Here is a 27376-nt window from a genome sequence, read left to right on the forward strand (position 1 = left end):
TGAAAAAAAATCTTAACATTTTTCAAGGAAGAACAAATATTAGATATCTCTCATCTAAGACTTTCCACATTCTATGTCCTCTTGGTTAATACTCAACAGCAAGTTCAGAGGTAGGGGGAAAAGGGAAAAAGGAAACATAAGAATGCGAAAGCAATATTTTCTGGATTATTATTATTTTTTAATTAATTATATGCACAATCTATCTTTTCTCCACAGCAAAGCAGCAGTTTCTGAAGTGCTTCACAAACTCAAGAAAGAACATAATAATCAGAAGCAGGGTTACAAACTCCATAAATTAATTTTAAAAGGAGTAAGGAGGGTTCTCTCTGTTGTGAGGTTGGCCTTCCAAATAGAAATGGAATAGTTGCCGAAGGCATTTTACAACCTGCGCTGTAAAATCTGAAACACTTCTAATGCTGCACTGTTTTCAATAATTAATGAAAGGAAATTGAAAATAGCCATTGACTCTCAAGCTGTGATCAATCAAGTTATGAAAGCAGGTTCACTACTGATATCCACATTTATTATATCCCACGTTCCCACCTGTTTCCCAGCACTGTGTAACAGCCTGAAACCCAACACCTTCTCAACAGACCACAGGTTTTTACACTGTAAACCACAATTTTAAACACTTTGTGATACAATGGGTGCCTTAAAAGAATGAAGTGCAGCATATCTGTCAAGAGTATGCTGTGAAATTCCTTTTAAAAACAAACAAAAATAAAACAGAGAAACAACTGGCCATAAGGTGTGTATTTGATAAAATAACTCTACATGCTGACTGGAGCACTGAACTGGCAAAATTCTCACATCTGTGGTCACAGTGGACTTTACTGAAATAATTGCAAGGCTGTAATTTCATAAAGTTACACTGATTGTGCTTTCTTGTACTGAAAACTAACACTTTAAAGTAGCAGCCCCATTAAATGCAGCAATTGTTCCCTCTTTTGTCAGCTTCTCCCCTCCTGCAGCATATTTCCCTTCATGCTGGTGCAATGCTTGTGCAACTGCATTAACACAATCAAGGAATGATCCACCTCAACTGCAAACAATCCTTTTCCCTCTGCCCTTGGTGGAGCTCCCTGGTGGAGCTGTTTTTCCACCAGACTGGTTCTGGCTAGTCCTGGGAACCTGCACAAACACCTCAGAGCACAACAGCGTTGATAGCCTGGCAATAGAAACAAATGGCCAGATTACAGCAGCAAAACACATCTGACAATATGTCAAATCTCAACAGTTTGTACACTGCTGTCCTTCTCCTAACGAGTAAAGAAGCCACAAAACCAGATTTCACAATATTATCAGGAAATGCTAACTTGCCTTAGTTTTATGTTTTCATATGTTTAACTACACCTCAAATTAAACTGAGACATGAACTTTAGGTCAGGTGATATTTCTTTTCCCTATCTGTAGTGTCCAGTTTGTGCAGTTCCACGTGGACATGAGTCCCTGCAGATTTCTCACTAGGTGGCAACGCAGCTCCAGCTTTGATCCACGTGGAGTCAGCAGCTGAACACACACACAGAGCCTGCATGGATTCAGCTGCAAAGAGCTTTGTTTGGCCAGCTCTGCACCCTTCATCTGACTAATGACAAGTACAGTTCATGCCTAAGAGCAGGGAAAAGATGCCACTCAAAAATATTTAAGGTACATCCAGTGCTAAGTGCCTTTTTATCCAGATTCTGTGTAAGAGCAGCCTCTGCTCTGCTTCCAAACAGAGATGGCCACACACCAGTATCCTACTACACTACACACAATGAGAGGTGTATAACACAACTAGAATACATTTAGTTTGCTCATATACACCAGAAATTCTTCATTTAAACCACAAACTATAACACAGTGTGTATTTATTGCTATTAAGTCTAGCAAAAAGCTTTAGAAAGCTAAAACCTGCAAGTAGTTCATTTTAAACCACTGGAATTTCTCCTTTTTTAAAGGTTAGCCACCCAGAGTGGAGTTGTTTCATTTTTTGTACATTTGTTTATTTCTAGAGGGTTCTTTTTGCTGCAGGTGTGTGTATGTGTGTGTTCAGGGTTTCTCTCCAGCCTCTGGCCATGGCAGCACAGGCAATGCATTATCTCAGAACGTGCTAAAAGCATTATTACCAATGTTATGCTTAGATTGGCACAACGTTTTTGTGCCAAATGTTGATATCTTCTGGCCAGAATTCACTTAGGCTGATCAGGTTAACTAAAGGTTATAGACATTGCAGTCCTCTAAGTGAGTTTTTAGTACTCATGTACTAAAATGTAATGACATTAAATCAAGTAAGTGCCCTTGAAGGCAATGGAACATTATCAAGAAGAGGATGTTAGCTGATCCTGAAAAATTAAGTGATTTCTCTTGCTGATCATTCTAACATTTGAAGGTTTTTGGCTTTTCTTTCTTTGAAATGTCTTTTCTTCTGTGACTTAGCCTTTACTTAAATGTAATGACGGGCAAATTTACTTTTTGGTAGTAAGAAAGAATCTCAGTTTTACAAGAAAATCTCTGGTATTTTAAAGATACAGAGCAAATCTCTTCATAACACATTCAGCTAGTCTAGACAAACTGTCCGTAACTCCTACTCGAGGAAGGGTTAAATAATCCATCACACTGCTTCTGCTGCTGAACACCAACAGTCAGAACAGCCCAAAGGCACTCACAAAGGGAACTGACTGCCTAAGATGCTTCTCATGCAGACAAATGTACTTGTTTGCTTTGATCAAAGTTTCTTTGGTCTTGAACTGCTGGGCTCTGCACAGCCAATACAAAACAAAGCCAGTTGCACACCAATGCTAGAAAGGAAATCATCTACTTTACCCAAGTCTGGACAAACCAAGCAGCAGCAGCATCTAAAATTTACTCCAACTCCACAGTGCCACAGAGCTCAGTGACTGACAGTGTTTTAATGGGCAAACAGCTCAGGTTAATTTAGTTTTTCTCAGGTAAAATAGTACAAGTTGCAGTAAATGCTGCTGTGAGGGAGAGTTGAATTCTCAAAGTCCCTGCACAGCACATGGAACTCAGCACAAACAGCACCTACAGTGCACCCTGAGTAATAGACAAATACCTAGCAAATGTAAGAATTATGCCAATTCTGTTCTACTTGGAAATAGAGTAGTGGAATGATGTCTGAATGCTGGAGAACAACTACCTTAGCAAAACTTGTTTTCTGGTTCAGTGACAGAACAATGTCAGGAACCAGAAAATTCTTCTCAGGCAGTAATAATCCAGGATATAAGAAAATTTAATTTTGGTTTGTTCCACTTCTGCACATGCTTCTCTTTGCAATTATTACCAAAAGCCAGAAGATTTTTTTTGTTTTCTTTGTTAACTGACATGTTATAAAGCAAGTTTTGTGAAACTGGTGTGCATGTCTTAGTACAGTCATTAAAAAATTCACTACAAAATGAACTTTTTAGCAGCACTTTCAGGATTCCATACCAACAAACCAACAAAGTTTTAACTAGATTTGCTGCTACTTACCAAATATCCATAAAGTACTTCTGCATACCAAGTTTGTAATGCTTTTAAGAAGCACATTGCCCCTTTTCTGCTTGTGTAGCTGCAATACTTCTCCAAGCCTCTGAAACCAATGCTCTTAAAACACATTCTCCTCCTTTCATTCCACAGAAATCAGATGTTAATGATGAAGGCAGTGCAACTGAGCTCAAGCCTGTTTCTAGCAACATTGAGGTCACAGCTCAAGGAATAAGGTTTTAACGTGCCTGATTTGTCTCTGATTTTACAAGAGGCTAAAAATACCACAAATCTTTACAAACTGCCACTTATGCTTTCCTTTCTAAAACATTAAGCTGACAGAGGTAACATACCCCCATAAAGAACTAATCCAGTGACAATTCCGCCTATTAACTGAGTTCCAGCACAATTACAGGTCATCAAAGATATATTTTCTTTCATAATATTCACAAACTTCTCATGTTATTTAAAGGACGATTTCTCTTCACCAATACAGACAGGAAGAGTTTTTCTTCTTTAATCTCAGCCAAGCATTAAGCAAATATTATTTCATTTCCCTTCTTTATTATCTGGTGATAAAAAACACCTAAAATTCATACTTGGTAAAAGTTGAGTTAGAACTCAACTAGTTAGTTTGATCAGCTAAAAAAAGCTATGAATTTGGAACCTGTATTGAAGTAGGAGATGAGACTTGAAAACAGTACACCTGCATGGCTTTTTACCTAACTTTTGAGAGAGTTTCCCATTGCCTCTGAACTTTCATGTGATGCCAACAGCAAAAATCACATTGTAATACACAATTTCTTTCACTGTCACAGGGTATTTTGAGGGACTGACATGGATATACAAAGCTTTGTAGCCAGCTGGGAATAATGGGTAGCTCCTCCTGCTAGACAGAGCAAAGATTATTTAAGTACTTGCATATAAACCCTTTCAAACTGAATGAGCTAAAATGAATGAGCCTTTCTCAGGTGCTAAAGTGTTTGACTCAAATTTGTTTAAATTTCTTTCACAAGGGTTCAAATCTGAAATGATGATCCATTAGACTAAGAACAAACCTTTATAAATTCTGCCAGTTTTTCTTGCTCTGAAGTGCAAGAGCAACAATAAGCTTGTATATATAAGACATTATCAAGACATATATCCACAACTATATTTTAGAAGTCCACAGAAGTAAAATAACTGACAATAATCTGCATCCTCTCTGCAAAATAGCTTTACAAGAGCACTGTAAGAAACTGTTAGCAGGTTCCTTTTGTTAAAATAAACCCACATTTCCTTTCCTCACAAGTTAAATGCCTGCCAAGGATAAAGAATATCACTGACATGATAAGGTACATGGAAGTGTAAAACGTGACACATCAGTCATCTGAGTTAAGGAGGGCCCTGACCCATTCCACAGGCTTTTTAGAGCACCTTTCCTGTCTGCACAACAAAAATTAAAACTCTCGTAACATGACAAGGCGTGACTCTCAGGCTGAACACAGCCTTGTCCGGATTCTGAAAATAATCTGAAGCACAGGGAGTTGCACAAGGTGTTCTCCCCACCCTTTCTTGAAGGAAGAAGCAAACAGTATTTCAGAGCCTGACCTCCCTCTCCTCACAAATCTCTTTTGGTGAAGCAACCTGTCCAGTGTGTCTCAGGCTGCACAACCTGTTCTCATTCTCCAGAACGCTGCAGCAGGAGAACAAGAAACTGAGGCAGGGAGGGGCAGAACACTCCACTCCGAAAGGAGATGAATTATGCACCTGCTACTTTGACATAAAAACTCAAATTTGCAAACCCATGAGCTGTTTATGCAGGTTGTATATGCATCTGCAACAGAATTAAAAGTCAGCTCAGGTCCTAGCAGAATTTATGAGCTTAAATGCAGTATATGCACAGCAGTTCTGCTGCTTCAGGGCATGATGATACAGAAGAGTCTCTGCCAGTCAATACCTGGATTAATAAACCATGATGGACCTGAGTTAGCACCACACAGAGTCATCTCAAAGTCACAGGGACCCTGATTCCTGGGAATACATTAGCCCAGCTAAACACAAGCTGTGAAAATGCCAATGAACACCCCCTGAAATGGAGTGGCAGGGAAATGGGGGTGCCACTCTCCCAAGGGGCAGTTCTGGGCTGGTGCTATGGTACAGCTCACAAACCTTAGGAGATAATAAAAACACACTGTACATGTTTTGCACATCCAAATGTTTTCTAACTATAGCTGTATTATTGCACCTATTTTTTTCTTATGAGCTACAGTACACCTCAGTCTCCATTTACATGGAGAATTAAGACTTGACAGCTTAAATCATCCTGCTCCATAGATCTTCAGTCATGAACAACTAATTAAGGAAATAAAATGGCCTCAGAGCACAGAGAAATGAATACTATATATATATATATATATATTTATATAGTACATTTTACAGTCAGTTTGGCTAGCCTATTCATAATTCCTAGGTAAGCAGGATTTAAAAAGAGCCTAACTGCATCATAACATTCTTTAACTGAAAGAAGAATAATTAAAACTCAACACATTTTTTACAGCTTTGAACCTTCAGCATTGAACCTGAGCCTAAAGCTTTGAACTTTGCTGCAATCTTGAAAATGTACTAAATTAAACTGGCTTTCCTCTCCTTTTTGTTTCCCAAATGCCACAGAAAATCACGAAACTGGAATCCATTTAAGCCTTTTGTTACCACAAGCAATATTATTCAAGTGATACTTGTGCCAACTTAAGAACAATCATAGACACAGAAGTGCTGTGTGCTGTCAGCAATGAATAGTGGAATCAAAGCAAACAACACATCTGTCATAATCCATTTTTAAGAGTTTTTGCAAAAACACACGTACCAAATAAAACTGAGGACAGCTACAATGGATGTTAATGAAAGTAAAAATGGAAGTAAAAACGTAAATGCTGCACAAATGTAGCAACCATTTCTTCTATAGAGTATTTTCTTTGCTTTGTTGTTTTATAACTGCAAATTTAACTTTAAAATACTGCTAAGGTTCACATGATAAATATTAGACAAATCCAGCAGCCTGTTGGTAGTCATGAAATCTGATTCATCATCTTCAGTTTGGAAAAGGATTTTGAGATACAAATCTATTATTTACACATAGTAAAATTAGCAAGCACAAAGAATTCCCAACCTTGTAAGAAAATTTACAAAATCTTGAATTTTTGAAATTTAAATGTCAAATAATTTTCTTCTTTTTCTAGCATACAGATATTCCTCACCACTATAACACATGTTCACTATACTCACTTGATACTACAAGTTACAAAAGATTCAGCAATAATTGATCTTTGAGTTGAAGCTTGATCACTCTTTGAATGGGTAAAATCTGATGGAGAACGGACTTAGACATTGAAATAACTCATCAGGACAGCATCAGATGAAAGCGTAAAAACCATTGACTTTCTATCATCTTTCAAGATCTAAGGAGCCATGGAGTTGCAACAGGACCCACCAGAGCCCTGCCCAGACAGGAGGCTCAGGCAAGGCCCAGAACAGAGCTGGCTTGTTTGAACAAGCTCTCCTGAGTCCTGATCCCTGAAACACACAGTCCTTCTTGGAAACAGGTCAGGTGGAGAGGATGCCACCAAAGCCAGCTAGCTGATCTCAGAACGCTTTCCTGGTCAGCCTTTGTGCAAAAGCCTCCAGACCAGATGAAAATGACAATTTACACCATGGTAATTTAGGAACACAAACAAAACTGCTCCTCTGTCCCTCCCAGAGAGCTTCAGCTACCAAGATCTCCATTTACACAAACAAGTAAAACACATACCACATTGCAAAGAAAATTAGGGTTACATCACTGTAGTCCTTAAAATCTCAACAGGACTTGGGCCCTTCTTCAGTCAGTTCAACTTTTCCTACATGCAAATGTCAAAGTGACATCAATTAACTTACTACTAGCACAGTAAGACTGTCTGCTGCCAGACAGGCTCCATCCAGCTATGAAAGGAACAGGATTTCTTAAGCTCCCACAGTCTCAGACAGCTGCAGGGGAAAGTTCAATCTGTAGGGATACAAAGCCAGAATCTGTTCACTTGTTGAGGTAAGGAACTCTTACCTTCTCCTCATTAATTACAAGAAAGGCAAAACAAAACCATGCACAAGTGCCCAACTATGCACCCAGTACCTACAAAACATAAATGGAGCATGAGTGGGGTGATGCAAAACTTAGAAGCTTTGTACCAACTGATGCAGGAGGGCAGAATCTTCAAAGATGTATGAAGCAAATCCTGAAATTGGCCTTATCTCAGCAAAACCAGTGTTCCCACATTTATCAGTTCCTACTCGTTAAAAGCAACCTCAGAACCAGGCCAATTGTAACTGATTTGTGTTTTGGGCCAGCAGACAAACGAGGACAATCACAAACACAGAATCAAACTGAGGCAACAAAGCATGTACAGGTACTGAAGGTCCAAGGTTTGTTGTTCAGAAGAATAATTGCAAATTCAGCAAAACAAAGGACTGTAGAATCCTCTTCACCTGGTACAACATTCTTCAGAGGAGCTACTTCCCTTGTGCAAATCCAGCCATCAGTTTGCAAGAGGCAAAGATGATAGTGAAATGTAGTGCTGAGAGCAAGGGGGAGTCAAGTTACTGCAGTGCCACATGAGAATACAGATTTGATTCAGGATATGAATCAAACCTGCCTTCCTATCAGCAAACAAACACTCACCACAGCATGACCAGCTCTAAAGCTTTGTTCTACAACATAACATGCCTAAATGCTGACACAGAAGAGACACAATTTGATAAAGAGACCTTCTCTCCCCATCTGGGTTTATAACACTGAAGAAAACAAATTTTCTTGCAGTAGCTATTACTACATGGAAGACAGAAAAAGACTTCAAAATGTAAATTATTTTTATAAAAATAATTATAATATAATGCCCTCAGTCCTCAGACCAGCATTTGCAACACAGATTAACCTGCCCTGAAGCTGTGAATAGCTTTGACTGTTACTGTACAGCCCATAATTCCTCAGTAGTTACCAAATAAAACATGACCAAAGAGGAAGATTTGATTGTGTTCTAAAACACAGAAGGATAAGCAATGAACAAAGCAGTGCCCTGCATCAGCAAATGACCAAGTCTTCACATAAGAGTGAAAAAGCCAACATGTGGCCACTGGGATGGAGAGCAGGGAGGGGGATGGATGTTTTGCCTAAGCTTGAATGCGTTTGTTTCAATACCAAAATCAGTAATTAAAAGTTTGTTAACTGACAATTAATTAAATTGATTGGAATTACCTCCAAATTAGGAAACTCTTCATTTGGGTATGCGATGGGTAAAAGTGAGGATGAGGACACAAAAAGAGCTGAATTACCTTCAGTAATCCAGAGTAAGAGGAGTTAACCACACAGACAGACCACACCAAACAGGACCTGACCAAAACAAGGGAATTGGTGGCACAAAGCCTGGTAGCCCAGACCATTTCTAGAACGAAGCGCATATTTTCACATCTTTAATTGGTATTTATTTGCTGACCAGTCCTACCAAGCCGACAGGAACATAGATAAGCTACTATTTATTGCAGTTCTGATAAGATTTGAGGCTTTCTCCTCTCCCTCTATTGTGTTACCTTGTGCATGCACTTTCTCCAGCTAGGGTGCTCGCAGTTTAAGGCAAAAAAAAACCAAAACAAACAACCAAACTCAGAACAATGCCTATGAGCTATTTAGGAAAGAACTGTAGTATCAACTATAGCTATTGACAATACATGCTCTTACAGTTCCTACTCCAAAAACACAGCCTGCATTTCTGTCTTAAACAGAGTCACTGGTAGCCCCTGGAAGAAGTGAAAATCTCTTCTGTTTTCTGACCATTTCACACCAGTTTATCTCAGATTCCAGAATAACACAGAGCACACAGAATTATCTTCCCCTAAAGGGAATATCAAAAGTCTCAACTGAACAAACTCAAACTATGTTTGCTTCTGCTTTCCCCCTTAAGAGGATAATTCCTCTTCAACCCTAACAGGTTTCTAAATAAGGTGCATTTAAAAAAGGAAGCAAGCCAATCAACAAGACAGTAAAGACTAGGAGACTTAGGGTGCAAGTCTTCTCTTCACTTTTCCCCCCAACTTGAATTAAAATGAATCAGCCCAAAGGTAAAAAAAGTACCAAAGCAAACCCAAGTGAAGTCACAGGAGTGCCGAGTAAGGAAGGTGGAATGAAGAAACAGAGCTTTCCCTTCCCCTTCAGCAGCCAGGAGCTGTTCAGTCCTCCTGAGGGGGAAGGGGAGGATGCAAAGCACTGATACTCACCCACACACTGCACAGACAGTGACATCTAATAGATGCTACCATCCTACCTTTCCAGGGAAGCCTAGCTCCTTCACTGGTTTTCCCCTCTATCAGATAAGCTATTCAGAGGTGGAGATGGTGGGTGCCCTATCAGCCTGCAGCACAAGATTGGCTCCTGTAGAACTACAACATCAGAGATGAAAAGCTTCTCTGCAAACCTGTCAGCCCCACTTGTCCAGTCCTTGCTGGAAACACAGGCTCCAGCTTGGAACAGCTTTTCAAAGAGGACACAAGAGGATGCAGCAATGATAACCTGTACAGACCTGAAAAGAGATGTGCAACATATACATATTGTAACAAACATTTTTGCGGCAGCGACTTGGATTCAAATCCTAATTTGATTTGCAAAGGAAAAAAATATACTTTGCTCAGGCAAAGTAGTATTTCATAAGTCATTTTCACTACTCATAATGCTATAAACTAAGGCAATTTTTTCAGTAAGACCTGCAACTGTAAATTGTCAGTATATCACAGGCAATGTTAAAAGTGACAGACATTAAGAAATCAACAGTAACTGGTTCTGTCACAGTAGATAAAACTAGATTTTTGAAATTTAATTTTATTTAGTCTTCTAAAGGAAATCAAGAAGCTTGGGGTTTAGACTGCTGACTGTGCTAGGAGCTTTCAGTGGAACTTAGAATATATCTGTAAAGTAATTTTTTAGTTATTTAAAGTATTAAAATTAAGTTCTTATTTAACTGCCTTAACAAATGCAAAGACACTCTCAACCAACAAAACATTGCTTTTTAGCACCAGCCTCTTTTGCAATTGGGCTTTTCCTTCTACAGCAACTTCAAAAAACAGAAAAAAATCCTGAACACTGAATATTGTAGGCAAAAGAAATACACAGAACAAACCCCCTCCCCCAACCAAGAAACACACCATAAATCTTACTCATATGAAGTGATCTTAAAAAAAATCCACCATTCCATGAAAATCTCTGTCATAGATTTTAAGCAAACCAACCATAGATCACAGTGATTTTACTTACATTGCCAATTTACTCACTGTCACTGTGTGTATTTGTTGGTTGGATTCATATTAGGAAATCAAATACATACAATATATTCAGTGTGAGTAGCCTGTCCCTGGTAAATGTCATCATTAAAATAGATGGCTTGTAGCTGGAAAATGCCATGCCAGAAAGGGCTCAGTAACACACAGAGCTGGTTAACACAGCTCTCTCTCCCAGACTTATGCTTATACATGTTTTAAAACACAGAACCAGAAAAAAATTCAATGCAGTATTAAAGATAAAATTTAATTAATATAAAATATGTTCATTCAAGGTTTTATTAAGTGAATTTTTACCTAAAATATAACTGTGTTGACAATAATTTATTGCTTGTACCTAACTTCTTTCACTCCATTAAAACAAGGAATATACTGGAAGAAAACTGATGGTAGGGATGGTAGAACTCGAACATCAGATAAAATGTAGGAAGTTTTGAAGAAACAAGTTCATAGATATCCTCAGGACTTTCAGGTCTTAGACTTATTTAAATTTCCATGCTTCTCTTGACTGAGCAGCTAAAAAGCTTCAGTATTCTACTGTGTATGTTAGCCAAGAGATACTTTCACAAGATAGTTTCCAAACACAAGTATTTCCATCTGCCTTCATATCAAGCAGACCCAATTGTTTCTCTTAATATTTGTCTTTTCTCAAAGATTTTTTTTACTTAAAAATATTACAAATCTATTCTTTTTTCCCCATCTGAAGCAACTCTTACCCTGGGAAAGAGTCATTGCTTGGCACTGTGTACAACTGGACTAAACACTCTCCTACATAATGACAGACTGTGGAGAGCTCTCAGCTTCTACATATTTCATGTATTACTCATAAGTATTTGCTGATGCAGAAGTTAGAATGAAAATTTCCATGGAAATCAGTGTGCAGTTTCTACAACTGCAGTACAATTGTGGAACTCTGTCACTGGTCTTCAGCTTCACCATTTTTTCCATGCTTAATTTTTCAGCTGGAAGAGCAGTTGGATCATAGGAGGATTATGCTACATGTGTTCATTTTATTATGAATATACACACATATATACAGTACAGATCAAAAATATGCTCCCCATTTTAAACCCTGTAATTCTCACTCCCAACCAATTATTTAAGGGGTTTATTAAGGTTTGCTAACACATCCTTACTTTTGTAAATTTTTGTAAATTCCATTGCCTATAGCTCAAAAACATGTTCATCTCAAATCTCATTAAACACCAGTAAGGGCAGAAAAGCTCCAAGAGGAATGTTTGCAGCTGACTGATGGGAAAATTGCCCAAGATTGTGATGTACCTACTGAACTTAGCAGAAAACTCTAGATAGTACAAAATAATAGGAATCTGTGCATCAGAAACCATCAACTTTGCTTTTATAAAATAAATAAATAAATGTTTTAGGCAAGATTTGCAAAGGATTGAAACTGCCCCAGCCAAAACCCACACAACCAAAAGACAGGGGTTTCACCCATGTCCTACTGCTATGGCAGCACACAGGTTTGTCATTCTAACAGTGCTATTGCACAAGGATCATTATTTATCATACCACAGTGACATGTATTTTTAGATTCACAAAACAACAAATTCCAGCATTTAAGAGTCAAAAAAGGTCTCTTTGGATCAATGAATTAACACAAACTGCAGCTCAGCTGCAATGAATTTTGAATTTTGTTGATTGCACAAACCAGAACAGAATACACACTAGCACATCCAAACAGAAAATATTTGAAAATACAGCTGATGCTTATTATCTTCCTCCCCTGTGTTTGTAACCAGCCTGAATTCCATAAAGCACAGCTAGAGCCTATTTCTGGACTATTGGCAAGAATCAGGATTTGTTAGATGAGTACAGAGTGTGTACAGAGACAGAAGTGTTTTGAAAAGCATTTTAATTTTTCAGAACAGGAGTTGGCCATACCTCATGACTTCTGCTGAATTTCAAGACAATATTGTTTAAGAAATAAGTCTTGAGAGTGTTTATAACATAAATATTTTTAAAAGTGTACTTACAGATTTTTTAAAATAAATTTAATTAAGACTTTGATTTGCAAAGAGGGTTAAGAAACACACCTTTGTCATTTGGCTTATTGTATTGGTAAAAGCTCCAAGCATTGTTTACTGCTCTAGGATAGCTGGAGCAGGAATATCCTTCCTTATCCCTCCAAACTAAATTTATTTTTCAAATACATTTGCTTTACTCAAATTCTATCTCAAACACTGAAGGATGCTGTAATTAAACCAGGGTTTTAGAAAATAAAAACATTAGGTTATGTGATAAAACCTCATCTGCACACCCACAAAGGAGCACAGAGAAACAATGGCATGTAGGGCAGGGGAGAGCCCAAACACTGCCCGGCTCAGCTGCTGCCAGGTGCTCACAGCAGAGCCACCAACCCATCAAAGTTAGGAAGTGGAATCCCAGAATGGCTGAAAGGACCTGTGGAGGTGATGTGGTCCAACTCCTCTGCTCAAGCAAGGCTACCAAGACCCCATGGCCCAGGACTGTGTCCAGGCAGCTTTTGACTATCTCCAACAATCCACAACCCCCCTGGACAATCTGTGCCAGTGCTTGGTCACTCTCACAGTTTAAAAAGTGTTTCCTGGTGCTGAGGCTGAACCTCCTGTGCTTGTTTGTGCCACTGCCTCTGGTCCTGTCCCTGGGCACCACTGAGAAGAGCCTGGCCCTGTCAAATTTGTACCCATCAACAAATCCTCCTGAACCTTTCCTTCTCCAGGCTTAAACAGCCCTCTCAGAACAAGAGAAGAGAGGTTCCAGTCCCTTCAACCTGGTGCCAGCCCTTTGCTGGGCTCTCTGGTACCTCCATGTTCCTCCTGTTCTGGGGATCCAGAACTGGAGCCAGCAGTGCAGTGTGGCCTCAGGAGTGCTGAGGAGGGGCAGGACACCTCCCTCCCACCCTCCACCTGCTGCCAATACTCTGCCCCAGGCAGCTCAGGATGCCACTGGCTCCTCTTTACCACAGGGGTAAAGCTCATGGTTGGCTCCGGCTCACCTTGGGGCCACCACAGGAGAGACATCTGCTCTCCTCCAGTCCTTGGGCACCTCTCCCTCTCTTTGTTCACTCCAAGATTATCCTGAATGTCCTCTCAGTGGTATCTCTAAGCTCTGTCAGCACTTCTGGGTGTCACAGACATGGTTTATGAAAAATCCTTTCCTGCTAAGGCCTCAGGAACAAAATGTAAACAATGGTTATCTGCTGCTGTGGAATGCAACAGGTGCATCTGTGATTGGTCTTATGTGGTTGTTTCTAATTAATGGCCAATCACAGTCCAGCTGTCCGGACTGTGTCAGTCAGTCACAAGCCTTTGTTATCATTCTTTTTCTATTCTTAGCTAGCCTTCTGATGAAATCCTTTCTTCTATTCTTTTAGTATAGTTTTAACACAATATATATAATAAAATAATAAATCAGCCTTCTGAAACATGGAGTCAGATCCTCATCTCTTCCCTCATCCTAAGACCCCTGTGAACACCATCACATCTGGGTGCACATCTGTGTAAATACATTTAACAGTTCATTAGCCTCAGGTGCTTCAGGCTGTTTCAGAACTGGCACAACACTGAGTTCTCAAACATCTCTTTTGCTGCATACTTCACAAATTTAAATACCAAATGCAAATACATAAGTCATCATACTCTTAAACTGTCCTATGCATCCAACTAATACTCAGTAAAGGGACAGACAAGGCTGAAATAGTATGAGATTTTAAAGCATTTTTTGAATAGCAGTGAAGTGTGCCTGTGATATTTTATTTTTGGGCAGAGCAAGGATTAGGCTCTTGAGAATCCTGCTCAGCTACAATCTTTCACACTATGGTTTGGGAGATATGATTTGCAGAGCAGAGTCATATTCAGAGTGCCTGACTGAGGATGCACCTGCAGCTGACTGGGATGAGCATTTCAATGACAGGCTTACCACTGGCAAAACCCCCACAGAACAAACCTAGGACAGCTATCTCCAAGACTTTTGTAAGCTATTCAGTACACCCACAGGCATCATCCTCTTTGGAATAAGTGGTATTAACTGCAGCATACCTTTTCACTTCTGTGATTCATGCTGGATCACAAGCCCTATCTGAAAATGTTTCTGCCAAACCTACTAAGAATTTAAAGTATTTTAAAGTTTAATTTTCAGTGACACCTGCATTCTAAATGGGTGTGAGCTCCTGGGAACAGATGGGATTCAAACAACAGGTTTCAAGGACCAACCAGTTTTTGTCCAGGTGAGGTGATGTATAAACATAAATCTTCACTGAAGTTGTCCTGAATTAGCAAATACCCTGTTACACTTGAAATGGCCAAAATGAACATAAATTATGTTTATTTCCTTGAAAAATGGTTCAATATTATACACAGCTCAAACAGATTCACTAGTTATTTCAGTAAAGATTTTAATCAAATGCTCCCTAAGCCCTATATTATATGTATAAAGAGGAATTAACTTTTAAGTGAAAAACCTTATTTCACTGGGTTAAATGACATGAAGTTTAAAGAAAGTTTTCAACATAATATTTCTTGTCACTAGTCTTATTTTCTTGTTTACAAATGTGAACATATTTTCTTATTTCACATCTATGGAAGTGTGATATAGAATCACAGGATAGTTTGGGTTGGAAAGGAACTTAAAGACCATGTAGTTCCAAACCCCCTGCCATGGGCAGGGACACCTCTCACTAGACCAGGTTGCCCAAAGCCCCATCAAACCTGGCCTTGAACACTTCTAGGGATGAGGCATCCAAAATTTCCCTGGGTAACCTGTTCTAGTGCCTCTTACATAAAGTGAGAAAAAACGTAACAGAGATGTTACTGTAGGAGCACTTTTTAATCAATTATGATTACTTAAAAAACCCCAAACTAGGCCAACTGAATACTCAGTTATGTAATAAAAATAACAGTTAAATTATCTATTATCTGCTGCATAAATTCTGTTTAGTGCTAATTACATAATCATTTCCATTATTATATGTGTTCTAAGAATTCCAAGATACAGCAATTTTTTAATTAGCACCCTAATAAGTTATTCTTAGAATGAATATTTATTAAAATGGCAGTTAAATACACTTGATGTAATTGCATTTTGAAACCTGTAAAGTGTACCATTTTTATTTATAAAGCTGGGAAATGTTGCCTGCTCCTGCTGCTCAGCCGCATGACACCTTTCTCAAAAGCAGCTTCATGATAATGTCAGGCAAACATCTGGCAGCAAGTCCACAGTGGTTTCAGCCACTGGGCACAGCAGTCATTTTTCACACTGCTGGCACCACAGTGAAACCAAGAGCAGAAGAACAAAGCTGTCAGAGCCAGCAAGCAGCCAAGCAGCAAAGATTAAAAGAGAGGGAGGAAGAGGTGCACTCCTGCAGAGCCATTGTGTGTTCAGTGCTGTCCTAAACCCTGAAAATCAGATACATGTTAAAGGCAAGGGACTGAAGTCACACAGCAAACAAAGCTGTCCTTTTTCTAGAGACTGATTAGAAGGAATAAAGAACCAATTGCTTGAGACACATAAAAACTTAATTATTTTCCTTCTACTAAGCAACAGTGCATAAAAAAATTAGGTAAATATGCTTTTATGCTTTAAAGTGGGTGTAATAAATTCCCAAGCTTTCACTGCTGAAGATGGAAAAGAAAAATGTTTCATGAACACTGCTGTTAATATGCTTGCATCAGTATTTACTGAAATTTTATGTTCTTGAAGTAAAGTAATACCATGTAGTTGATCTCTGTAACTCTTTGGATTATGATCTGGATAATTGCTTCAAAGCACTCTGATGTAGTAAGTTGTTCTGATAGGGATGAATCGAATTTTCCTGTGTGACTCCACATGAGGTCAAAACAATGATAATTTGATCAGTGACACTTAGTATCCCACTCCTGGATGCCTGTATCTGGGCACATGGCAGGAAATCCTAAAAAAAAAAGAAGACGTCTAATACAAAATGCTGTATTTTACACTTAAAAAAACCCAAAAACAGATGAAATGTGGCCCCAAGACTGAATTCTGTATTTACAACCAGAAAAACATGGGCACCATTTCTGCAGTGAACTGACTTTCAGTAGCAAGGATAAAATGAAAGAAACCCTTGTTAAGCGTTCATGCATTCCTGTGATCCTTTATATGGATCTGTTCTATGGTAAACATGCTGCCACACTTACAGAAGTGCTGCTGGGGGAAAAGCCTGCTTCCATCTCTTATGTCACACTTCTGCATAGAAGTATTTAATTCTAATGACACTTTGTTTATGAAAGTCACAGCAGAGTTATTAAAATTAGATATTTATGAAATTTGTACTCCTCATAGAAAGAACTGTATTTATAACCAAACCAGCTGACAGCTTCTCCAGAAAAACAAAGAAACCTCAAATCCTTCATTAAGTTAAAGTAGTAAACCCCTCAGAAAGGCTCAGGCAACATTCTCAGTACCAAAACAGGACCAGTTCCTCGTCCTGATCCTACCCCTTTGTGGAAAGAGAGCTGAGACAGGAACAATGCATTCCCCAGATAGGCAGAGTCTTGAGACTACAAACATCAAAAGTGACTTCAAGTATTGATCTTCAAGTCCTCCTGAGAGGCATAAGTTACTACAGGTCCCTTCCATCATGACCCAGACATTCTTTAAAAAAAATAAATTCCTAAAAAGCATTATTTTTTATATTTGATTTTATATTACCACAGGTACATGATTAATCTAAATTCTTCCCACCTCTTTACCCCAGCTTGCTTTATTGTTTGTACAGCCCACACAGAAACTATAGTGGTATTTTAAGTACCAGCAACATAAACTCCATGACAGTCAGACTATTTTAAATCAGCAAGATTTTAGAGAGTTTCTTTTCAAAATTCCACATTTGTGCATTTTCTTATGAACAGAGGTGTCACTAATACCATGTGATTTTTGTGGTCTATAAAAAGATGCCTCGAACTCTTCACCACTGAGACACACACACTAGATGAGTCTTCAAGAAAACTCCTCTGTAACAGCAGTTATACCTGCAACATTACAGTCACTAAATACTTGGATTATGGCTTCTCACAGGGTTAAAATGGTAATTCAAAGCAAAGTCAAGCTGGTACAGAGCTCTTCACTCTCTGAAATATCCTCATATTTTCTGCCTTCAATGAAATGAAACCAATAATGGTGCCTTCTTCCTGTTTTCTTTAGATCACAAAAGCTGGTGGGAAATGACCTCTGATGGACATTGGGTCCAACCCCCACTCAATGTGAGATTGCTGCACACACTGGGTCAGGATTGCTGTGACTTCATTGAGCAAACTGTTGAAAACCATGTCCAACCTGAACCTTCCAAGCAACAATTCCTGGCATTTCCCTGTGTTCCAGCAGCTTCCACTCAAGGACAGCTCAGCTCTGACATTTTTGTAGTTGAAGAACACATTATAACACCCTCTCAGCCTCCTCTTTACCAGATCAAACAAACCCAGCTTCTTCAACCTCGCTTTGCCCATCGTGTCCTGCAGGGTCCTGATTATCTTGTCCTTTGCAGGGACCTTTCCAGCTCAAATTATGAAGCCCCAAACTGGGCACAATAGTTCAGGTGTGGGCCCAACAATGTCATACAGAAGGAAGGCACCTGCCCTTATCTGTGAAATATGGTACAACGCAGAACTGACAATGACCAGAAATTCCAGATTAGTTGGTATTTCCAAATCAAAGGCAATGAGTCACTCGTTCTTTCTTCAAATCCAGTCTATATATGGTACAGTATCATGAAATATGATGACATACAGATTTGTAGTATTTTTTACTCAAAAGAGATGAGCTCAATGCTGACAGTACATTTTTTTTTCTGAAACCCTTGAAAACATGCAGGGAGGGAAGTGCAAAATCTTACAGATACTTTTGTGAAAAATAACCTATGATTCACTACAGCCTTCCAGTACCAAAAGCTAAAGATACTGTCATGCAATTCCATTATGAACTAAATAAAGCCTTTTGAAAACACTGCCCCCACAAAATGATTCTAAACAATGAAAGTCTAAATAGATTAAATAAATAAAAATAACAAAACCAAAAAGGGTAAACTGTTTAATGAAATAAGTGGAACAAGAGCTAGGTCTCAACTTTGAGAAAATCTCACAATCTGAAAGTTATTCAGGGATAAGATCTGTGGGCCCCTTTGTGGAGGAAAAAACACCAGAAGACAACCACTAAAACACCACAAAACCCTCCCAGTTTTCATTCCAATGCCCCATTAAATAATTTTGGAATTCTTCTCCTGAAGTGGATTATGCACAGCAAGGCCACTTTTGATTTCATTATCTTGCCCGTCTCTGTGCTAGTAGTAGTCCAAGAACTGTATTTAAAACACTGCTTTCTTGGTTACAATTTTGCTCTTTGTCACAGACAAAAGCATTTTGCAGACTGTTTCCACAGCCTGCTTCCAGAAGAACCAGTTTGGGTTCTGAAGAAAACCTCAATCTGTCCTTATCAGCGTATTCATTCAGCTTCCCATGGCCTGAATGCATACAAACCTGTGTATCAACCACACACATCATCCTAATAAATAAGGTATAGAGTATTAGAAGGCTGGAGAAGAACTGGTAACCACTTTGTGAGGACATTCCTAAAGAAATGAACTACAGGTAAGAGAACCTAATATATGTTGAATTAAATTCTGAAAAACAACTTCAATGCACTATAAGCACAAAACACTGCCCTTTAAATTGCTTTAAAAAACACTCAGCATGTTACAAGAAAGCAATCTAGATTTAAGAAAAGGCAGATAAATAATGCGTATTGGCTTCTAAGTAGTAAGGACTGATCACAATTCTGTTCCTGAGAAATGGTGCCTGTGTTAGAGAAGGTAACTAAAAATCAGACAAGCAAGCTGTGCAGAGAAAAAAGACAAGAGAAAATGCATAGGATGTGAAGAGAGCAGCAGAGGAAATGGACAGCCAAACTAAGATGTGAGCTGTAACAAATTCAGAAATAAGGAATATGCTACTCACAGTTTTCTATACCAGAAGTTCTGAGTATAGCAACTAAGAGCTGTACTTGAAAATAAGTTTATTTACACTGATATGTTTTTTTAGACCTCAATGAGTCTGCTACTACTGGCTTCTGAGAGCATCAAGTACTCTTCCACATGGATTCTCTCAACTGAACAGCAAAAAAGAGACTCTTTATGTCTAAAAATATTCAACCTTCACATTTTCTTATTTTTGATTTTTTTGTATCTCTGTGATATGAGCGAATTGTAGTAGAATCTGTCAACATGTAAAATATCCAACATTAATCCAGCAGATCACGTGGACGCTTGAGCAGTGACAAGGTGTCAATATACTTCATTAATATGGCTGAATTACAACACTACAGAGACTGATGATACACAATATGCAAGACCATGAATACTAATACATAAATCCAATAGAATTTAGCCTAGATTAGATTTGCTAGCTGTCTGGCATTGTTACATTGCATTAATTTTCCCTGCTATTATCAAACCACTCCAGAGATGCAGCGAGACACAAAAATCACTTGAGATGTCTGTGTCTACACATGCTGTGAGTACTGAGCAGCCTTATGGAAAGAGCACCATACCTGATAAAAGTTTGTCTTATGAGCTAGTGGCTTCACCATCATATGCCACAAATGCCCACAATAACACCAACTGGTAACACATCAGCCTAGAGAAGCATTTCAGCTTGTTTTTGTTACCCTGATAAGGAGATACCATTATTGTAAGACACCAGTATGTATTTTTCTAAAAGAATTGTTTAGAAAACAGTCCCTTTAAAATCTATTCAGTGCCCTGCTGTCTCACAGGTTAAAGAAATCAAAACTAGTTTTAAAAGTTGTATCAAAACTAGTTTTAAATTATCTCCTTTTTAGCACAGTAATGCTATGCCTAAATTTTCTCCCTATGTAGAACTGCAACTATATTGGCCCACAGATTTACATGTTGCTACAAACACCACAGGATCATCTAGGTTGGAAGGACCTTCTGGAGGTGACCTAGTCCAAACTCTTGCTCCAAGCAGGTCAAAATAGACCTGGCAGCTTGGAGCCTTGTGCAATTCACCTCTGAGCATCTCTGAGGATGTTCTCCACGAACTCTCTGTGCAATCAGGTGCAGATTTTTCTTTTCTTTGCCTCTAATTGGCATTTCTTCATGTTGCAATTTGTTCACATGGCCTTTTGTCATTTCACTGTGTGCTCAAATCAAGAGTTTGGCTCCATCTGCTATCTATCCTTTTATGAAGTAATTGGAGAGAGCACCAAATCTCATCTCAGCTTCTCTTATTAAGGTCTGACCAACTCAGTCCATCTCTGCTGGACTCCTGCCAGCACATCATTGCTTTTCTTGTACTGGAGAGACCAGGACTGCACACAGTGCTCCGGGTGTGGCCCCACAAGGGATGAACAGAGGGAACAATCTCTTGCTTTGCCTGGCTGGCTGCACTTCTGCAACGCTCTGCTCTGCAGTTGGCTGCCTTTGCCACAGGAGTACACTGCTGACAAACAAAAATGAAGTTCTTACCCATGAACACATCATCCTACAGGGGTATTTATGTAAAAGCACTCAAGAACAAAGACGTTTTAGATTTAATCTGAAAGTGTGGAGGCATATTGGGACCTTTAGCTCTAAGCAATCTAGATATATATGAATTAATGGAAGGAAATGTCATCAGCTCCCTCACATGCAGAATGTCCTGTTCTCCCACTCCTGTGCCTCAAAGAAAGACTGGAGGTGGAGAGTTGTGCAAAAATAACTTTCAAGAGCAAATTGAACTTGCAGAGGTCAAAACTTCAAGGTAAAGAGTATCTCCAAGGGTTAATCTTATTACTTCATTACGACTGACACTTCAACACAGTTTACAAACACAGCTTCCTCACAGGTGTATATTTACTTTATATCAATACCACCATGGTGGCTGCCCACCAATGTGCTTAAGAAATGCCACATCAGAAATAAACAAACAAACTAGGAAAAAAAAATCTTTAAACCCCCCCTAGAACCTAGATAGAGCAGAGGTGTAAAAAACACCCAACTAAAAAACAAGCCAATGAAAAACAGAGGAAGAACAAAGAGTACAGAAGATGGGAAGAGTTTGAAAAATTCACATTCTTATGTTGAGGTAAGAACTTGTTCCACGCTCACTTACACATTTATGTGTCTTTGTGTCTTAATATTACAAATCTAAGGCATAACAATTCAAAACCTTTAAAAGAACCAACCTCAAAACAACAAAACCAAAGAAACCCAAACAACAATCCAAAACCACAAAACAAAACAAAGCACCACTAAACCCAGAAAATGTTTATGATCATACCTCAATGATCTGCTACCTTGAATTAAAATTACAATACAACAAAAGTGGAACTGGAAAAACCCCAGACTTCTTAATACAGTCCCAAGCCTATTCTTTAGACCCAGGCAGAAATTGCAAACCATCCACATTTATCCTTTTTTCAGTTAATCTATTTTTACTGTTGGCTTTTCTTTTCCTCCTGATGAGTCCCTTCTCTTTTACCTATGACTTTTCCCTTTCAGAAATTCTTCAAGGTCTCAAAAGGTTGAATTTTACTGTCATGGAGCCAGGAAGGTAATATTCCACCAAAGGCAGAAATGTGTCCTATCATCAGCAGTTCAAATGAGGCTTAGAAAAAAAAGAATTTGGACACTATTTATTTAAAAGGTATCAAATCATTTTAATAAACATTCAGTAGCTCAGAATGCAGTGGTTTTGGTATAACTTGCCAAAACCATGATGGAGCTAATTAGAAGCTGACTACTGTGGGAAATGTGGCTTATATTTTGTTACAGGGCTAGAAAAAAGAAACAACAATGGCATTATTACATGAAAATATCTGCTAAAATTTGAAGCAAGACCTGTGATTTACCTTGTAAATCAAGCTAGTCATTAAGGCTCAAGATACTGTTTGTTTTAAACATCAACAAAAGTCATTGATCCTTTTTTGCTGAAGTAGGGTTCACAAGGACTTTCATGGCATCAGTGGAACCCCCCAAAAACAGAACTGCACAAAAGAATATGATCTCCAAAAAAAATATACAGGACATGCAGAATTCAGCAAGTGTCACTCAGCTGCCAATGCTCTTCTCCATGTAGGGTAAAAGAAGAACTTTATGCACACACAAGTTGTGTATTCAACATAGATTGTTTTACTCTAAAGCAGGAAATGTTAGAGAGTTATAGCCTTGGGTTTGCACTGTAGCAGTTCTGCAGCATTGCCTGTAATCCTGACTACATAAAAATATATTTTTATATAATTTGCATTTTAATAGCAAGTCTTCACCCATTTATAGTAAACTACTTGCTAAATCTAGACTAGAATAACCAAAACTCATGTGTTCTTGCTTTCCTTCCTGTGTATGCTTTTTTGACTCAGAACTACTTTTTCTTTACAAAATTCATTCTTAAGACAAAAAAATCCAAACAGAAATAGAAATGGCTTAGACCTAACTATCTTTCTAGTATTTATGATCACCACTGAATATATGTAGAAACTACTAAAGATTAGAAATGCAAGCACTAAGCTAATTTTGAGATATACAACATTGCTTTAAAACTTCTAGAAAATATAGAACAGAAAGTACCATAAAGAGCGCAAACATAGGAAAGGCTGACAAATCAAAAAAACCTGTCTGCTGGGAGTTTGCTTAATTATTAATTCTTACCTTCTGTGCTTAATCCAGGACTTGAAGTGAATTTTGCTACATCGACGATCTTCACAGCGAACTGCTGCCCCGTCTCCCTGTTGATGCATCGCCGCACGACGCTGAAGGGACCCCTGCAACACAGAGACCAGCCATGAAAAACTATCCTCCTCCTCCTCACTGGGCCACAATTCCCCTGCTTCTCAACAGGGTTTTGATTTGTGCATTCAGGTGTAGTATTTACACAGAATATACATCTCGTCCTTGCTGCCCATTAAATGTAAAATTAATGGTTCCGACCACTGACTGGCGCAAAGAACATCACTGAGTTCTCTATTTTCCTATATTAAAGACATTTCTCTTGCCTTGCCCCTTCAGAAAGGCTATACTCTTAGAAACCTTATGTAATGTGCAACTGACATCATCACTATTAAATTTTAAGTGGACCTTATTTAGATGCAAAATCCAAATGGGGAGGTAGAGGTAAACAGAGGTGAGAAAGCCATTCCTTCTCTCAGTCCTAATCTGAAAGGATAATGGACAACAAGAAGAGTAACAGAATTGTGAGCAGTTTCAGTTTGTCTGTTTTACATAAACTAGATTTATTTCAAGTATGGCATCACTAGATACAAACAACCTCCATTACAATACTTTGAAATTCCACAAAAGCTCATGATTTTCTCTCATTTTTGACACTTAGAGAATCCCAGAAGTAAGAAATTAAAAGATGAAAATTAGTTCATACAAATGTCACTATTTCACTCAAATAAAAAGAGTAGTTATTTTTTGAAATTGAAGTTACATTTGCCAAAACATCAGTTAGAACAATGGCAACCTTTTAAAAACCACCAGCGCAAACGTGTATTTTTGGAAGCACCTTTTAGTAGGTGATTTAAGTTTCTGGTGCCTTAACTTCTAGTATGGAATCTTCTGTCCAATGTTAATAACAACCAATACAATCAGATAAACAGGGTATGTTGAGCTTTCAAACATGAAATATAAATGTTATGAAAACAAAACAGGATTGTTTCAGGAGTGCACTAGCTGTAGCAAATCAATCCTTTTTACTGCTACTTATGTAATGACAGACATGTGAGTTCTAAAGAAATCCATTCTGAAGTCTTCTCAAAAAGATGTGAGGGAAAAATTGAGGATGGAAAGAGCCTTTGTTCAGAGTTTATTGAGTGATCATTCACCTGCTGAGTGAAATAAATGCTTTAACACAGCTTGAAAGAAAAATTCTTCCATTCAAACAACGAACTGGAAGTTAGCTGACACCTTCTTGAGCAATGGGATTGCAAAGCAACACCATTCTCAAAATAAAAGGCACCCTGAGGAGGCAGAAATGTCCCTCTGAGGGCACTTACAAACCTTAATAACTGGCTTTTGGTATTCCTTTACACACCAGATGATCTGAAGTGTGTAATCCATCACACTACCAAACCTGTACTCAGAAAACTAAACTCCAGGTTTTGTACTCTTTCAACGTACAACATACTTGCAATGATTTGTTGAAATAGGATTATTTCTGACAGAGAACATGAATTGCAGAAGTAGTCAATGAATGCCAGTCTAAATATAAGTAAGGAAGATATTTATTATCACAACTATGGACATGTGATGCACTCAGAACAAACTACTCAAGAAAATCCATGTTGGTTTTCCCTCTTCGTTCCTTGCTCCAAACACACAATGAAATCCCCCATACTGATGGCTATTTTCCCTTCTGAATCCACACCCCACTATTATTCAGTTTTTGGTCCTCTACCAAAAAGTACTACAGACATTTTAAAAAAGACTATCAATTAAACCTCCAATACATAGAAATCCACTTTCATCATTAAATGAAAAAGGTTCAACTGACTTCATTTGGCATTGGAAGGATACAGCTATTGACTAAGAATCCTCCCTCCATGTTTCAAAAAGTGATCTTCCATGAAAAAATTCCACTTTATACAGATCACTGTCACCTTCTTATTCCAAGCTCCTGCTTCCTCTTTGAGCATTCAAAGTAAAATTGCTTTAAAACAGTATTAATACATTTAGGTTATGCTAATCCAAAAATATTTCAAAAGCTAAACCGCAGCTTTGGAATAATGCTGGCAACACCTCCTTTCCCTCCCAATTGTCATAAATCACTAGAAACTAAACATATTTAATTCAAATGATGCTTTTTCTTTTCATTGCCATTGTTTCCCCCGCCCCCCAAAGCCTTTCTGGATACATGAAATAATGCTTTTAACATATTCTGATATAGAAGAGTAGATCACTGGAGTGCAGACACCTCACAAGACCATATCCTTACTTGCAGGCAGATCCCCAAATTCTGTAAATTCACCCAAACTCTACAAATATCAGAAATTCTCACTGTTGCCTGAGCTACATTTTTATCTCCTGGTTTTGCCAAGTCTGGGCAGCAGAGCTTGTCCAGCCACCACAGTGTGCGTATGTGATGTGCTTTGAGCAAGCAAAAAGAATTGGAGGAATCATTAATCAAAAAGGAGCCTATAAATGGCAGCTCTGAGAGGATCAGATCTGTGTGTAACCCACCTTTGTCTTGTATCACCATGCCCCGATTTCTCCTTCCATCATCTATTAACATTTTAAAATCCTGACTTGAATAATTTCCTTCCTGCATATTAAATCTGGGACAAAAAATTTAGAGCATTTTATTCAGTTCTGTAACAGAAAAGGTACAGAGATACCCCTACAGTCTCAAAATTTATGGCCATATTGAAACTACACTATGATTATGACAGAAGCTTCTCTACTTGGATTGAGGAACGTCAAAGACTTTTAATTAAATGAAATGTGCTGTAAAGCACAGAATACAAAAACTGGGGTTGGAACCAAATGATCCTTAAAGTCCCTTCCAAACCAATCCATTTATGATTCTATGAATTCAGTGGCACTCACAATTAACTCATTCTATTGAAACAATACAACCAAGTTCATACAGAAATAAAAATACTTTAAAACACAACCTGAAAAAAGACTTAGCTATTTACAAACCTCAAACTTCCAACATTTTCAAAACACTCTCTCTGATACTCAAGCTACACACAGCCTGAAAATAGTGTTAAGACACTATATTAGATGAAAGCATCCCATGACAATAGCATCACAACAAAAACTTGTATAGTCCAATTTTAGGTAATTTTAAATCACTCATGAGACATGCCCTGATCAATTAAACAGACACCATCACTTCCATGTGCCAAGTAACACAAAGGAACTTTTAAATAAATTATGGTTGCAGTTATTCCTCTCCAGCTGCAATGGCACACAGCAAGTTTACAAATGAAGTTCTAACAGCCCACGGTGATGCTGTATAACCTGAGTCAGGAAACAAGAATCCCTGTTTCCCAGCACAAGAGCTTCAAGCCTTATTTAGAAGCTGAGTAACAAAAGTCTTTCAGCCCATCCTGAGTCTCAGCACTGAAACCACCCAGTGAGGAAAGGAACCACAACAATTCATCTCTCAGCTGAGATGAGGAGCTGCTCAACAGTTGTGCCTGCAGATGGGGAATGTGTATCACATCCTTGCTAAATGACAATTTCTAAAGCTCATTTTGCCAACCCTGCAGCTCAAATTTTACAGATCTGAAGTACAGAGGTGACACAGACTGGGGAAGGAACAACTGTAACCCCAGACACAGATCATCAAAGCTGCCAGAGATAGATAAGACTGCTTATTTATTAGGAGTAACTGAGTTAAGTTGTGTAAGACTTCATTTCCTAAGTCATACAAACTGTAATCCTATCATGTGCTTTATATTTAATTTCTCTCTGTGCTACCTTTAACAGACATAACCCAAGCTTGCAAAATCTTTCCCTGCAGACAGCTGGCACACCAGAGACTACAGCAGCTCCAATATGAGGATCCTTAAAACATGCAAGCAAGGAGTAAGGACAGATGATTCCTTCACTGATATTTTATCA

General features: G+C 38.5%; 1 protein-coding gene across 6 annotated transcripts in view; it reads right to left on the reverse strand.

Annotated features, from left to right (window-relative positions):
• The window catches only part of CASK (calcium/calmodulin dependent serine protein kinase), a 139735-nt gene extending 116164 nt beyond the window's left edge, over window positions 1–23571 (reverse strand). For all 6 annotated transcript variants that reach the window (XM_031060182.1, XM_031060186.1, XM_031060185.1 and 3 more), the window contains exon 1: window positions 23456–23571. The gene's annotated coding sequence lies outside the window, so the exon portion shown is untranslated. The remainder of the gene's footprint in view (window positions 1–23455) is intronic.
• Window positions 23572–27376: the final 3805 nt, after the last annotated feature.

This window comes from Geospiza fortis, unplaced genomic scaffold (genome assembly GCF_000277835.1).
Source record: "Geospiza fortis unplaced genomic scaffold, GeoFor_1.0 scaffold20, whole genome shotgun sequence".
NCBI lineage: Eukaryota > Metazoa > Chordata > Aves > Passeriformes > Thraupidae > Geospiza > Geospiza fortis.